Source organism: Papio anubis, chromosome 8 (genome assembly GCF_008728515.1).
Source record: "Papio anubis isolate 15944 chromosome 8, Panubis1.0, whole genome shotgun sequence".
Lineage (NCBI taxonomy): Eukaryota > Metazoa > Chordata > Mammalia > Primates > Cercopithecidae > Papio > Papio anubis.
The window spans coordinates 105,740,989-105,754,634 of NC_044983.1; the positions used below are offsets into that span (position 1 = coordinate 105,740,989).

The 13,646-nt window shown below is 35.3% G+C and overlaps 1 long non-coding RNA gene across 1 annotated transcript in view; it reads left to right on the forward strand.

Annotated features, from left to right (window-relative positions):
* Positions 1–12,904, forward strand: part of LOC110743998 — a 55,912-nt gene extending 43,008 nt beyond the window's left edge. The window contains exons 2-3 of the long non-coding RNA XR_002523936.2: positions 10,324–10,427; positions 12,006–12,904. This is a non-coding gene — a long non-coding RNA (uncharacterized LOC110743998). The remainder of the gene's footprint in view (positions 1–10,323; positions 10,428–12,005) is intronic.
* Positions 12,905–13,646: the final 742 nt, after the last annotated feature.

Below are 13,646 nucleotides of genomic sequence, written 5' to 3' on the forward strand. Positions count from 1 at the left end.
TAGTTAAAAGTGTACATTTATTTATTCTTTAAATGTTTTATGTATTTTCTGAGACTTGTGGTCTTATTTTTGGAAGTTTCTGTTTTTTCAGGAATGTCTGTAGCTGCTGTGACTTTTTTTGATGATGGTTGCTTTGAAATCTTTGTCAAATATTGTCAGATATTATAACATATCCGTCATTAATGAGTTGGCATCCATTGAGTTTTTTCCATTCAATTTGAGATCACACTGGTTATTGGTATAACAAATAATTTTCATTACAAATTTATACATTTTGGTTATTATGTTATGAACCTCTCAATCAAGTTAAAATTTTTTATAGCTGCCTGTCTCTGACACTGCTGTAACAGGAGAAGTGTGTTACTGCCTCTTCTCTGCCAGATAGAGGCTGATGTCCAGTTTTCTCACTTTTCCTTCATTAACACATCAGAAGCAGTATTTAGATGCTATTGAATGGGGATGGTAGTATCTACTTCTCAGTAGTCTTTCACAGATACCTTCCTGTTGAGAGCGGTAGTAGATCCTTGTTAAACTCCTCACGTGAGTATCACTGGCATTAGAGTGATGGGGCTGGCCTCATTACTAATGGGTATTGGTAAAATTCTCACTCTCAACTAGGCCTCCTCTGACATCATCCCAATAGAAAAGGGGAGGGACAGACTTCCTACATAGTACCCAGTGACTTTGAGGGGAGAGTGGTAACTTATTACCCATGCAAAGGTGGAAGTCCTTGATTCTTATTTAGCCTTTTTTAAAAAAAATACCCTACCTCATTACAGTCTGTTGGTGATGGAAGTCTATGCTATCCACTTGCCTTTGATAGTACGGGTAGGAGTGGGGCATGGTTTTTTTGTGTGTGGTATTTGGTTAGAGTAATGAACCTTTTCTTCAAGTCTTCTGTCTTCCTTGGATGTTACTTTCCTGGTCCTTTGGTTAGACACATTAGGCACATTGAGGGGCCTTTTTTAAAAAATTGTTTCCTTGTTTTCTATGTACGTGATTTTATTTCTTGGTTTCCAGCTTCTTGAGTTCCAAGTTTTGAGTATATCAGACAAAAAGAAACCCTGTAAACTAATCACTATCTTTGCCCTTGATCCTAAGGTCCCTAGTCTGTCTCCCTCGTCTCTCATCTTTTCATGGTCTTCTTCTGTTTGTCCAGGGTTTTTAGCTGTACTTAGTGGGAGGAATAAGATAAAGTAATTCTATTCAATGTTCCCTTTGGTACAATTTTAATAGACATTCTTGAGCATTGATTAAAATCCCCACATCAATTTATTGGTCTGGGGGATAAGAGTTATCATAATGATGAATACCAGGCCTGTTTCTGAAATTACTCTTCACATCTAAGTTAGCAAATAAAGAATATTCTCACTTTTTAGGGGGTAAATACCAGATATTAATGGCATCTTAGATACCCAAAGGATGCATGAAGACGGTACCTGTTATATCTCTATTTAATTCAGTATATTGATGTCATACTATTCATAAGACTGAATGTGCTGGTACTGAAAAGTGCTTTGGAGTTTGGTAAGATGTGAATTCCAAAAGATAGGAGATAAACCCACCGAATATCCAGAGATTAAACATATCAGTGAAGTTTTAAAGTGGGGCAATGATATAGGATATATGGTACCATGTCCATCAGCAGAAGGGAAGAATTATCACATCCCACACTTTTATTCACCATGATGCCTACTAAGTCTTTTCACGTTCTGGATAGAGTAGATTTTACACTTGGGCATACTGTCCTGGCACATTTTGTAAATGACAGAGAAGATTTACAGTTTTCAATCATGCACAAAATATAAATACAAATGAGAGAGAGGATTTCAGTTCACAGTTTTCAATCATGCACAAAATATAAATACAAATGAGAGAGAAGATTTCAGTTTACAGTTTTCAATCATGCACAAAATATAAATGGCTCTGTGATGTGTGTGGTAAAGACATGTCTGCCACTTGGGTCATATGACTCAGAAGACCCTATAGTGTTAGAAATACTCAGAAGACCCTATAGTGTTAGAAAGTTGCTGATGGGCCCATTAAGGAAAACTAAGAACGGACTTTAGTGTATTCACAACATAGGTCATGTATTTTGACGAAAATACTGAGGAATATACACTGTTAAATATACACTATTCCAAAACCATCATTGTGTATTCTACTAAGCACTTTTAGAGAAGAAATGCCTATCTATGGGACATCAAGTGATTATGTTGCCAGAAATATCCTTAAAGTGCGGGGTTCTGTCAAGACTTAAAAACCCACAAACTTGGGTGGCCCCAGAAGCAATCCATTCAGGATCAGATATGAGCAAAGGCAGAAGGCACATGTAAGTCATCCAGACATCAATGTCATCTTCCCTATCGGGCACTGTGAATGGTTAAACTTGAGTGTCAACTTGATTGGATTGAAGGACGCAAAGTATTGATCCTGGGTATGTCTGTGAGTGTGTTGCCAAAAGAGATTAACATTTGAGTCAGTGGACTAGGAAAGGCAGACACACCCTTAACCTGGGTGGGCACCATCTAATCAGCTGCCAGTGCGACCAGAATAAAATGCAGGCAGAAGAATGTGAAAAGATTAGACTGGCTTAGCCTCCCAGCATACATCTTTCTCCAGTGCTGGGTGCTTCCTGTCCTTGAACATCAGACTTCAAGTTCTTCAGCTTTGGGACTTATATTGGCTTCCTTGCTCCTCAGCTTGCAGATGGCCTGTTTTGTGACCTTGTGATCATGTGAGTTAATACTCCTTAATAAGCTCCCCTTAATATATATATATTTAATAATATATATATCATATATAACTAACAGGATATATATGTGTGTATATATCCTATTAGTTCTCTCCCTCTAGAGGACCCTGACTAATCCAGATACCATATCATTTCCCAATGTATACCCCTCAGCTCACAGGTGTGACCACCTGTGTGTGTGAGGAACATATTTTGACTAGTGATTGTTGAAGAAAAATCTAACCCTGTTTCATGAATTGAACTTTGTGCGTGGTACAAGTTGATATTGGGCAGCTACTGCACTACAACTCTACTTATGGAGATGGAATTCTCTTAATTGGTACAAGTTTGATAAGGGCACTTCATCATCACTGTATATTGAAAAGCAAAGAGCCTAATGTAAATATGCATATCAACTACTGAGCAGTGATACTTTAGATGGCTGCTCAGGGATCTTTAAGAAAAAGTTTAGATAATAAGGTATAGGTAATCTGAAAAAAAGAATATGGCTAGACCAATGAGAATGAATACAAATTGTGAATATCTTTTTATCACATTAATAACCATCAGAGAGCATCCACCATGTGAGTAAAGATAATCAAGTAAATACAGCGATGTGGCCTTTCAATATCAACCAGTCTTGGTCATTAACTCTCCTAGTACTGACATAATTGAATAGCTGTGGTAGTAGGGGTAGAGACTATTAATGGAGTAAATAATCATGGGGCCTCAATTACCAAATCTTGTCTGTATACTGTCACTACTGAAGATCCAAACTACAATCACAGAGATCCACACTTTAATAGAAGCATCCCCCTAAAGGGAGCAATCACTCACTTGTTGACTAATTGAATATATTGAATTTTTTTTATTTTAGAAGGGAAAGTGATTATTTCTGATAGGAATTGGCACATATTCCAAGTATGGGTTTGTGTTTCCTGCCAGCAAAGTTTCAGGAAACACCACTATTCACATTTTTAAAGGGTGTTTGATCCATTGACAAGGATGGTCTTGGGTAAGATTACTTCAAACACAGGGAACAATTTCATAGCAAAGGAGCTGTGGCTGAATGTACGTGGCCAAGGGAATGAACACGTCTCTTTACATATTCCACCCTTCAGACCATCCAGACAACTGCTTTCCTGATAATGTGATTAAACATACTAATGAAAGTGCAGCTGGGACTTCAGCTTGGTGATGATATTCTGTAAGGATAGGTGCCCTTCCCTGTGATAAAAGATTCATCCCAAAACGGTGATTGGTAAATAGTGCCATGTCTCCAGTAGATAGAATATATGGATCTGAGAACCCAAGTGTAGAAGTAGGAGCCTCCTCTTATAGGCATTCTCAGTGATCCACGTGCAATTGTGCTTTCTGTTCTCTCAACTCTAGGCTCTATGTAGTTAAAGGTACTGGTTTTCAGACAAGAAAGATCACATCAGGGAATATAGTGAACATTCCATTAAATTTTATATGCCAAAGTTTCTTTGTGTTCTTTGTGCCAAAAGGTCATTGAGAAAAGAAACGTGTCAGTGACTCTGATCATCAGAAGGGGGCAGGACATCAAGGGCTGAGTCGAATAAATTTATCATTCAGGTGACTAGCCCAGGATATCTCCTGGTACTTCTCTACTCAACATGAGCGTGTAGGGATAGTGTAGGATAGAAATCACCACCTGAGAAGTGTGTGATAACTATAGGCTCAGAGGTCTCAAAAATCTCAGACGATTTGGAAAAAAAAAATCTTATTTCCTTATTTTCCTTATAAAATATCAGGTAAGAAATCAGACCCAGAATCAAGAAAGAATGGAATAGGTTGGTTAGTTCTATTTCTAGTCTAGGTAACATAAATTATTATAATATAGATATGATAACTTAGTTAACCTAGAATTTAGGATTCTTACTCAAAAAAAATTCACTTGTCTCATGTGTTTCATCCACATACTTGTGTCAGAAAGCTACAGAAAAAAATGGCTGTGGTCATAGAGTCCAACGTTTAAGTCAGATTATGAAATTGCTGTGCCAAAACTTCAGAGTCTTCAAATTCATTCAGTAGAAGGCAAATTTAATATCATAGCTGACAAAGCTACATGCTTTCTGGCCCTCTGCCTGATATATCAGCTGCTGCTCTACCCCTCTACATTAGCCTCCATAAATGTCTATATTAGCCTCTTTAAATGTCTTGAATAAGCCAAACGTGCTCCTGCCTCAGAATCCTTGCACTTATTGTTTTTCCTGGAGTGTTTTTCCTTAGACATCCTCACAACTCACTCCCTCACTTTATTCTTGTCTTTATTTTCACTGATAAAATCTGTTTATGAGGGGACTTTTCCCTTTCCTCCATTCTACATAAAATGATAAAGTATTTTCCCTCCAGTCTTCTAAGTCCTTGTCCCATTTTCCTTCTTTTCTTGTGGAATTAACATCTTCTGACATACTTAAAACTACAGGAGATAATAGATACATGTTGAAAGAATGAAGAATCTGACTTGTGATATACACTAGGTTTTAGTATACATCTCTTATCTCTAGAATGTAAGCTCCATAAAGTCAGGAACTTTTGCCTATTCTTATGCTCAAGGAACCTGGAATAGTGCTTTGTATTTAGTAAACATAAAACAACATTTTGTTGAGTTGAATTAACTGCTGATTTCTCATGAGGAAACTTTTTGATTAATTTCTCAATGTAAATTACCACTGAAATAATTTGGGGGAGTGGAGGTAGGGATGAAATAAAAGAGGTAAATCATATATAGTTTTGTCACAACAACTGCATAGTACAGCTCTTATGATCTCCATTGTGTATGTGAAGAAAATAAACCATAGGGAGATTAGAATATTATGAATGATCACACATGAGTTAAATCACCGACATGGTATTTAAATTTAAAATTTCTGGAGTACCAATCTCGTACTTTACCATGCTGTATTAGTTATCTTTCCATACTCATCTTTAGGTCAAGAAAAGCTGCTTGAAGGGACTTAATTTACCTTACTCACATCATGTAAAATTTCAATTTTTAAAAAAATTTTGCAATATTTAATAGCTTTGAAGAGCAGAGTTGGTTTGTTTTTTAATGAATTGCATCTTGGTACAATATTTTAAAAACTGTTGACTAACCTAGGGTCACACAGACTTTATGCTACATTTTCGCCTAGCACAGTGGTCCCCAAACTGTTTAGCACCAGGGACCAGTTTCATGGAAGACAGTTTTTCCACAGACAGGGGTTCGAGGGATGGTTTTTGGGATGATTCAAGCACATTATGTTTATTGTGCACTTTATTTCTATTATTATTACATTGTAATACATAATGAAATACTTATACAACTCACCATAATGTAAAATCAGTGGGAGCCTTTAGCTTGTTTTCCTGCAACTAGACATTCCCATCTGAGAGTGATGGGAGACAGTGACAAATCCTTAGGCATTAGGTTCTCATAAGGAACATGCAGCCTAGATCCCTCGCACGTGCAGTTCACAGTAGGGTTCAGGTTCCTATGAGAATCAAATGCTACCACTAATCTGAAAGGCAGTAGAGCTCAGGTGATAATGCTCGCTCACACACCGCTCACCTCCTGCTTTGTGGCCTGGTCCCTAGCAGACCATAGACAGGTACCAGTATATGGTCTGGGGGTTAGGGAACCCTTCTCTAGATGACTTATAGTTTTAGGTTTTATAATAGATGAATCAATAATTGTGAGTTAATTTTTGTACATGATGTGAGCTATGGGACCAAGTTCATTCATTTATTGTTGCATACTGATATCCAATTTCCAGAACCATTTGTTAAAAATACTATGCTTTCTCCCTTCTATTGCCTCTACAGTTTTGTCAAAACTCAACTTTTTAATTTATCCTTAGTTTTATTTTTGGGATCTTCAGTCTATTCCATTCAACTGCTTGTCTATCTTTATCTACTGCCATGCTATTTTTGATTATTGTAGCTTTATGCTAATTATTAAAATTAGGTAGTGTTAGTCTTCCAAGTACGTAGTATTTTTCAATGTTGTTTTGGCCATTCTGTTTTAGAATCAGCTTGTCAGTGTCAACAACAATAATAACAAATTCCTGCTGAAATTATGATTGGAATTGTTTTGAACCTGTAGCTCAATTTATCAATAATTATCATCTCAACAATATTGGCTTTCCAAACAATAAAAAGCTATCCCTTTATTCATTTAGATTTTCTTTAAATTATCCCAATAATATTTTGTATTTTAAGTACAGAAGTTTTATATCAATTACCTCACATTTTCCCCTGGGTATTTCATGTATTGATGCTATTGTAGGGATCTTTCTTTTTTATTTCAATTTCCAATTGTTTGTTGCTCACATATAAATATACTTGATTTTTCTATATTGACCTATGTCTTGCAACGTTGCCAAATTCAATGATTCATTCTAGTAAATTCATTTTGTAAATTTCATCAGACTTGCAACATAGACAATTTTGTTGCATGCAAATGAAGTCAATTTAACCTCTTCCCTTTCGGTGTGGATATTTATGTATTTTTTTGTTCTTGCCTGATTGCATTGACAATAACTGATACGGTTTGGTTGTGTCCCCACTAGAAATCTCACCGACAGTTTTTATCCTTATAATCCCCACCTGTCAAGGGCAGGACCAGGTGGAGGTAATTGAATCAATGGGGCTGTTTCCCCCATGCTGCTCTTATAATAATGAGTGAGTTCTCATGAGGTCTGATGGTTTTGTAAGCACCTGACATTTCCCTTGCTTGCATTCACTCCGCCCTACCACCCTGTGAAGAAGGTTCCTGCTTCTCCTTTGCTTTCCACCATGATTGTAAGTTTCCTGAGGCCTCCCCAGCAATGCAGAACTGTGAGTCAATTAACCCTTTTTCCTTTGTAAATTACTCAGTCTCAGGTATTTCTTCATCGCAGTGTGAGAACAGACTAATACAATAACCTTCAGTACAACATTAAATAAAAGTAGTGAAATAGAACACCCCTGCCTTGTTCCATGTGTTAAGTTGAAAGCATCTTGTCTTTTATCTTTAAATGTGGTTACCTGTCAGTTTTCTATAGATTTTAAAAATTAGGTTAAATAAGTTCTCATCTTAGTATGCTAGTTATTAATATTTAAATAATGAGCTCATACAGTGAGAATCATGACCCAGTGGATATTTTTAAAACTTTTTTATCCATAGCAAAAGATGTACTTTACATTTTGACCCAGTATATACATATATCTTTTATTCTATGTGTGTAATTGAAATAAAAGTTCTGAGTCAATTCATACTCTTTCTAAATGCTATGAACTACTTTTCTAAATAAAAGAGTTTATTATCTACTTAATTGATTTTACAAAGCAATTGGAAGGTTGAAAATCAGTGGTATATTCAAACAGACTTGGTTATACCTGAGCCTCTCTCATTATCTCCTTAGAACATTAAACCTCTTTAAGCATTGGATGGATAAGATAATTAAAAAAAAAAAATTAAAAAGCACAATCCTATTACATTTTGAAGGTTGTGTTATTTTGCCATGATAGGGAAGCAATATAAGAAATAATTAAAAGCATAGACTCTGACATCTGCCTTATATCCCATCTCTAAAATTTGTAGTTGTGACTTTTGGCAAAATAAAGAAAAGCTTTCTCAATTTCTTAATCTATAAAATAATAATAGTAAGTACTTGCATCTTGAGTTTTGTGAGAGATAAATAAGTTAATACATGGAAAGTGACTTAAAAATTAACAGATAAGGAATTCTCAACAAATATTAGATGTTGCTTTTTACTGTAATTATTTTACTGGATATTGGCAGGGAAACTGAAAGAAGAGGAAGTCAATTTTGACATTGACCACATTTTTCTCACCTTGACTCCCCACTTATACCTTTGTGCAATTTATAGTAAAGGAAGTACTCCTCATTAAATAACACAGATACTCCTCATTAAATAACACAGATTGTCTGAGAAGAAATATTTTTGTATTATGTCTCTAATTTGCCTGGTAATAAGGGTTGAATAAATTTAGATCTACCAAGTTAAAGGAGAGAATTAAAAAAAAAAAAAAAATAGCAAGCCGTAGAAAAATGTATTGCTAATTATGGTACTGGTTAATTTTTCTTTATAAAATTGGGAACTGAACAAAATCAATGTTTCACAGATTTTCTTTTTTCTTTTTTCTTTTCTTTTTTTTTTTTTTTTTTTTTTGAGATGGAGTCTCCCTCTGTCGCCCAGGCTGGAGTGCAGTGGCTGCCTCTCAGCTCACTGCAAGCTCCGCCTCCCGGGTTTACGCCATTCTTCTGCCTCAGCCTCCCGAGTAGCTGGGACTACAGGCGCCTGCCACCTCGCACCCGGCTAGTTTTTTGTATTTTTTAGTAGAGACGGGGTTTCACCGGGTTAGCCAGGATGGTCTCGATCTCCTGACCTCTTGATCCGCCTGTCTTGGCCTCTCAAAGTGCTGGGATTACTTGCGCCACCGCCCCCGGCCTGCAAATTTTCAACTTCACATATTTCAACTTCACACTGATAGACATCAGTACAATGACTATCAATTAATGGAGAATATTTAATAACATACAAATATAGAAATAATTATACAATTTTACCAATTTTAAAAGAATATAAGATTTGAGTTTAACTTAGAATAAATCTGATGTTTTCTTTTTCTTTTTCCTTTTCCTTTATTTACATTTTACCAGTATCTCACATCTCACCTTGTTTTTTTTTCAATGTGCAATTATAAAGCCCTTCACTCAGTTGATCTCCATTTATAATTCATTAGAAACTTTGCTAAATAATGTTAGTACAGGAATGTTTCCTGATTAGAATTCATTATAATTTAATTGTTAAAGGTTTAAAATAAAAGGCTATATGAACAATGAGACGATTATGAATAGGTCTTTGGAATTGAACTTAGTTTGAATCTCACTTCTAAGTTGTGTGTATTGAGTAAATTATTTAGCTGTAGTAACTTTGAATTTCTTCACCTCTACAATTAGTGAGTACTTAATTCATAGTTCTACGGTGAAGACTAAATGAGATTGTGTATATGTTGTGAACTTATCTACATCAATTTGGTAATGCACAACCATAGTGTATTAGTTAGCCTTTGTAGGTAACAGCAGCCACTGATACTTACACCACTTGCAAGGCATCTCCTTCCAAACTCACAGCTAGAATATAGAAGGCATGTTTTTGACCAAATAGCTCTGAAATATGCCATTCATTAAGCAAATACTTGGCCAGCAAGTGTCATGCAACTTTCTCTATAGCCCAGCGCATTCCTATCTTTCTACTTTTGTTATGCGCCTCCCGACCCCCTGCAGAGGCAGGTGAACCCCCCCACCCAAGATTTAGTTTGGATGTTTACACTGTTGATTACACACACACACACCCAAAGTGGATATGAGAAGGTTTATTACTTACGTAATTGAGGTATCTGGGGAAAGCAGGGCAGGTCATAAATGGCTTGAGAAAGCAAGGAGGGAAGTCTGGCCTGGGTTTTTATTGCGATTAGGGGATGGGGCAGAGATGAGAGCTTCTCTGTGCTGGAAAGGGCTCATGTGGTTTAACTCTCCTGCCAGTGCCAAACGAGTGACACCCAGGCTTTCTTATCAGTTTGTCCAGATTGTGCACAGAAGAGAAAAGAAAGGGTGAGGCTTAGAATCGTCCTCAGTGAAATATCCAGAAAAGAAGTCATACTCCTCATTATGCTTTTAAAGGTACGTTGAACACATTTATATGAAAGTTTTATCAAGATAAATGGGATAATATTCCAAATTCTGAGGGAAAGATTTAATTAACTTCCAAATCAATGCCTGGAATCAAGATTTTTCAGAGGTCAGTCTTCAGGTATTTTCCGTGAAGTTAGGAGGTTCAGGAATGCTAGATACTTCCAGCTTGTTTACATCAGAGTTGAACTCATCTCTAAACTATTTTAGTCAATTAGCATTGTATCAATGAGAAATACTTTTAATATTCATTTTTCTAATTATTATCAAGTCCCAAGACCTTTCTCAAATTTCTCTTATTTCTGTTGAGATCCAGCTGAGATTTTTGGAACATTTTAAAGGAGGCTTATCATAATAGAAATGTAGTTTAACATAAAGATAACATATGATGCTACTCCTTGACTAGTTCTTGTCTACTATGTCAGTGATTCTCAGCTCTGTTAGAATGAATTCTTCTTTTGATAACAATTATTTTCTCATTTCTATTTAACATAATGAATTAAAATTCATAAATAATATAACCTAGATACATATCTCTCCAAAAACATATTTAAAGGGAAATAAAAGAAAAATAGTTAAAGCTTGTAACCATAAGTAGAATCAGTTGCTACAATGTAGGCAACAATGATACAGCTGCTACAGATATAGACATGTTGTGCTAACAATTCAAGTATCATACTACAGCAGTGTCACCATTAGTGAATATGTACAAAGAAGGTACAATTTACCTCGATTTTCACAAAAGTTGTATTACAGGAAAAACATGTGTATATTAAATTTATCCCAAACCACTTGGGTTTGTATGTACAATAGAGTTAGATTCTAAACTCAAATAATTTAAGCAGGCTTTTAATTTCAGTGAACATTTATCAGTATGTGTGTATTGTTCAAAAAGACTAGCATCCCTGGTTCGTTCTTCGAATTGCTTTATATTAAGTGGCAACCAAGAAATCACTTTTTTTTTTTTTTTTCCTTTCTGAAGGAACACTAGAGAGTAATATTGTTATCACCAGAAATCAATCCTGGATTACTAGAAATGCTCTTAATATTTTTGACAGTTTTGAAAAACAAGTCACTAGAGGAAAAACAAACAAAACTCACCCTCTCTTCTTCTACATGTGACCCAGCTAATTAGTTCTCATTTTCTGCCTCGGAACCATGCCCATTTCAGGAAAACTGTCAATGTGAATGATCCTTCCTTCAAGGAAAATTCCAAACCCTTATGCTGTGGTGTGCACTAATCCTGTCTAGAATGACTATGCTTTTGCTTTACATTCATGACACTAAAAATATCTGTTCACAAGATTGGTCCAAAATAAAGACAACCCATGTTGGAATTCAAATTTCAATGTTCAGATATTAAAACTTGCATATGGCTTTTACATAAAAGTATTTTTTTCTGTTTCAACCGTTTAATATCTATAAGGGTCAGTTTAGAATAAAAAATATTTCTCTTGAGTTTCATCAATGCAACTCATTATCATTTATACTCATATATAATACATTCATCAATACTTTATTTACAAATTTATGTATTTACTCATAATTATACAACCTTAATATTTACAGGATTAAGAAGAATGCCTTCCCTGAATAGAATGTAGCATTGTATTCATGTATCATTTTTCTCTGAACATCATTGGTAAGGTAATATTTGTGAAACTTTTAAAGCAGTTAAGAAATATAAGACAGATGAATTATTGTCTTTTACATGATTTGCCAAATTGCTCCGGCCAAATTTTCTTGCTTAAACACCATATTTCTTTAGGGTGCTGCCAGTTCTTTATAGTGTATTTTTAAGATTATAGCCAACTAAAGTTTTAACTGTAACTTAGAGTTTTTAACTCTAAAAAGGTTCTGGACTTGTTTACACATGGCAATAAAATTTTACCATGCTGTGAATTTCAATGCAGTGATCAATTCTAATATTTATTCTCAGGTTTGCAATGCCCTTATTCATATTTAACTTTCCTAATGGTTGTTACAAATCTAGTTCCAATTTCCCCATAATATTTGGATTGGAAAACATGGGAGGCAGAATTATCAACTCCCTACATTATATCATATTAACATACAAGCCAAAATAAAATTCCCAGTGGGTACTTAAAAAAATAATGTAGCTGAGCATAGTGACTCACACCTGTAATACCAAGACTTCGGGAGGCCGACGCTGGAGGATTACATGAGGCCAGGAGTTCAAGATCAGCCTGAGCAACACATTATAGCAAGACCATATCTCTGAACAAAATTTAAAAATTAGTTGGGCATGGTGGCATGCTCCTGTAGTCCCAGCTATTCCTACTCAGGTAGGAGGAGCACTTGAGCCCAGGAGGCCAAGGCTGCAGTGAGCCATGGTGGCACCACTGCACTCCAGCGTAGGCAACAGAGAGGGACCTTGTCTTGAAAAGTGAATGAATGAATTAATGAATAAATAAATAAACAAAAGTAAATGTGATCAAATAAGTTCTTATACTAAACCATGCCATATTAATTATCTTTCCATACCCAATCCTGGGATTTTTTTTTTTTTTTTTTTTTTTTAAACCTGCTTAAGGGGTATGTGCCTCATTTCTATCATGTAGAATTTTAATAATTTTTTGCAACATGTAATATTGAAGCACAGTTGGCATATATTAAATCACACACTTTAAATGTTCAATTTGATGAGTTTTGATATATGCATACATCCATAAAATCACAATTTTAAAAGTGAATATGTGTATCACCTCCAAAAATTTTTTGCTGTCTGTCTCTGACATTTTTTCTCCACCACATACCACTACCTTACCCCAACGAGGCACCAGTCTGATTTCTGTCACTATAAACTAATTTGTTTTCCAGGGTTTAAATATTGGAGTATAAATAAGCATTTTCATCTGGCATCTTTCATTTAGTAGCTGTAAGAAATTCAGCCAAATGTAAGATCAACAGAAGCTTAAAAATGCCACTGTAAAGTGGCCCATTATAGCCATCAAAGAAGTCTAGAAGAATGTAGTGTATGGATCATGATATTTTAAGAAAATAAAACAAAATTGCAATAGAGTGTTTAAATTAAGAACTTTTCTATCATACAAGCTAAACAAATTGAAGTAATTATTGAGAAAATTTAGAAAAGCATTTTTCATGTCTGAACTACTATCTTTATACACTCAATATGCTCAGATGAGATGGAAAGGTATTTGGAAAGTTAAAGACAAAATAAAACAAAAC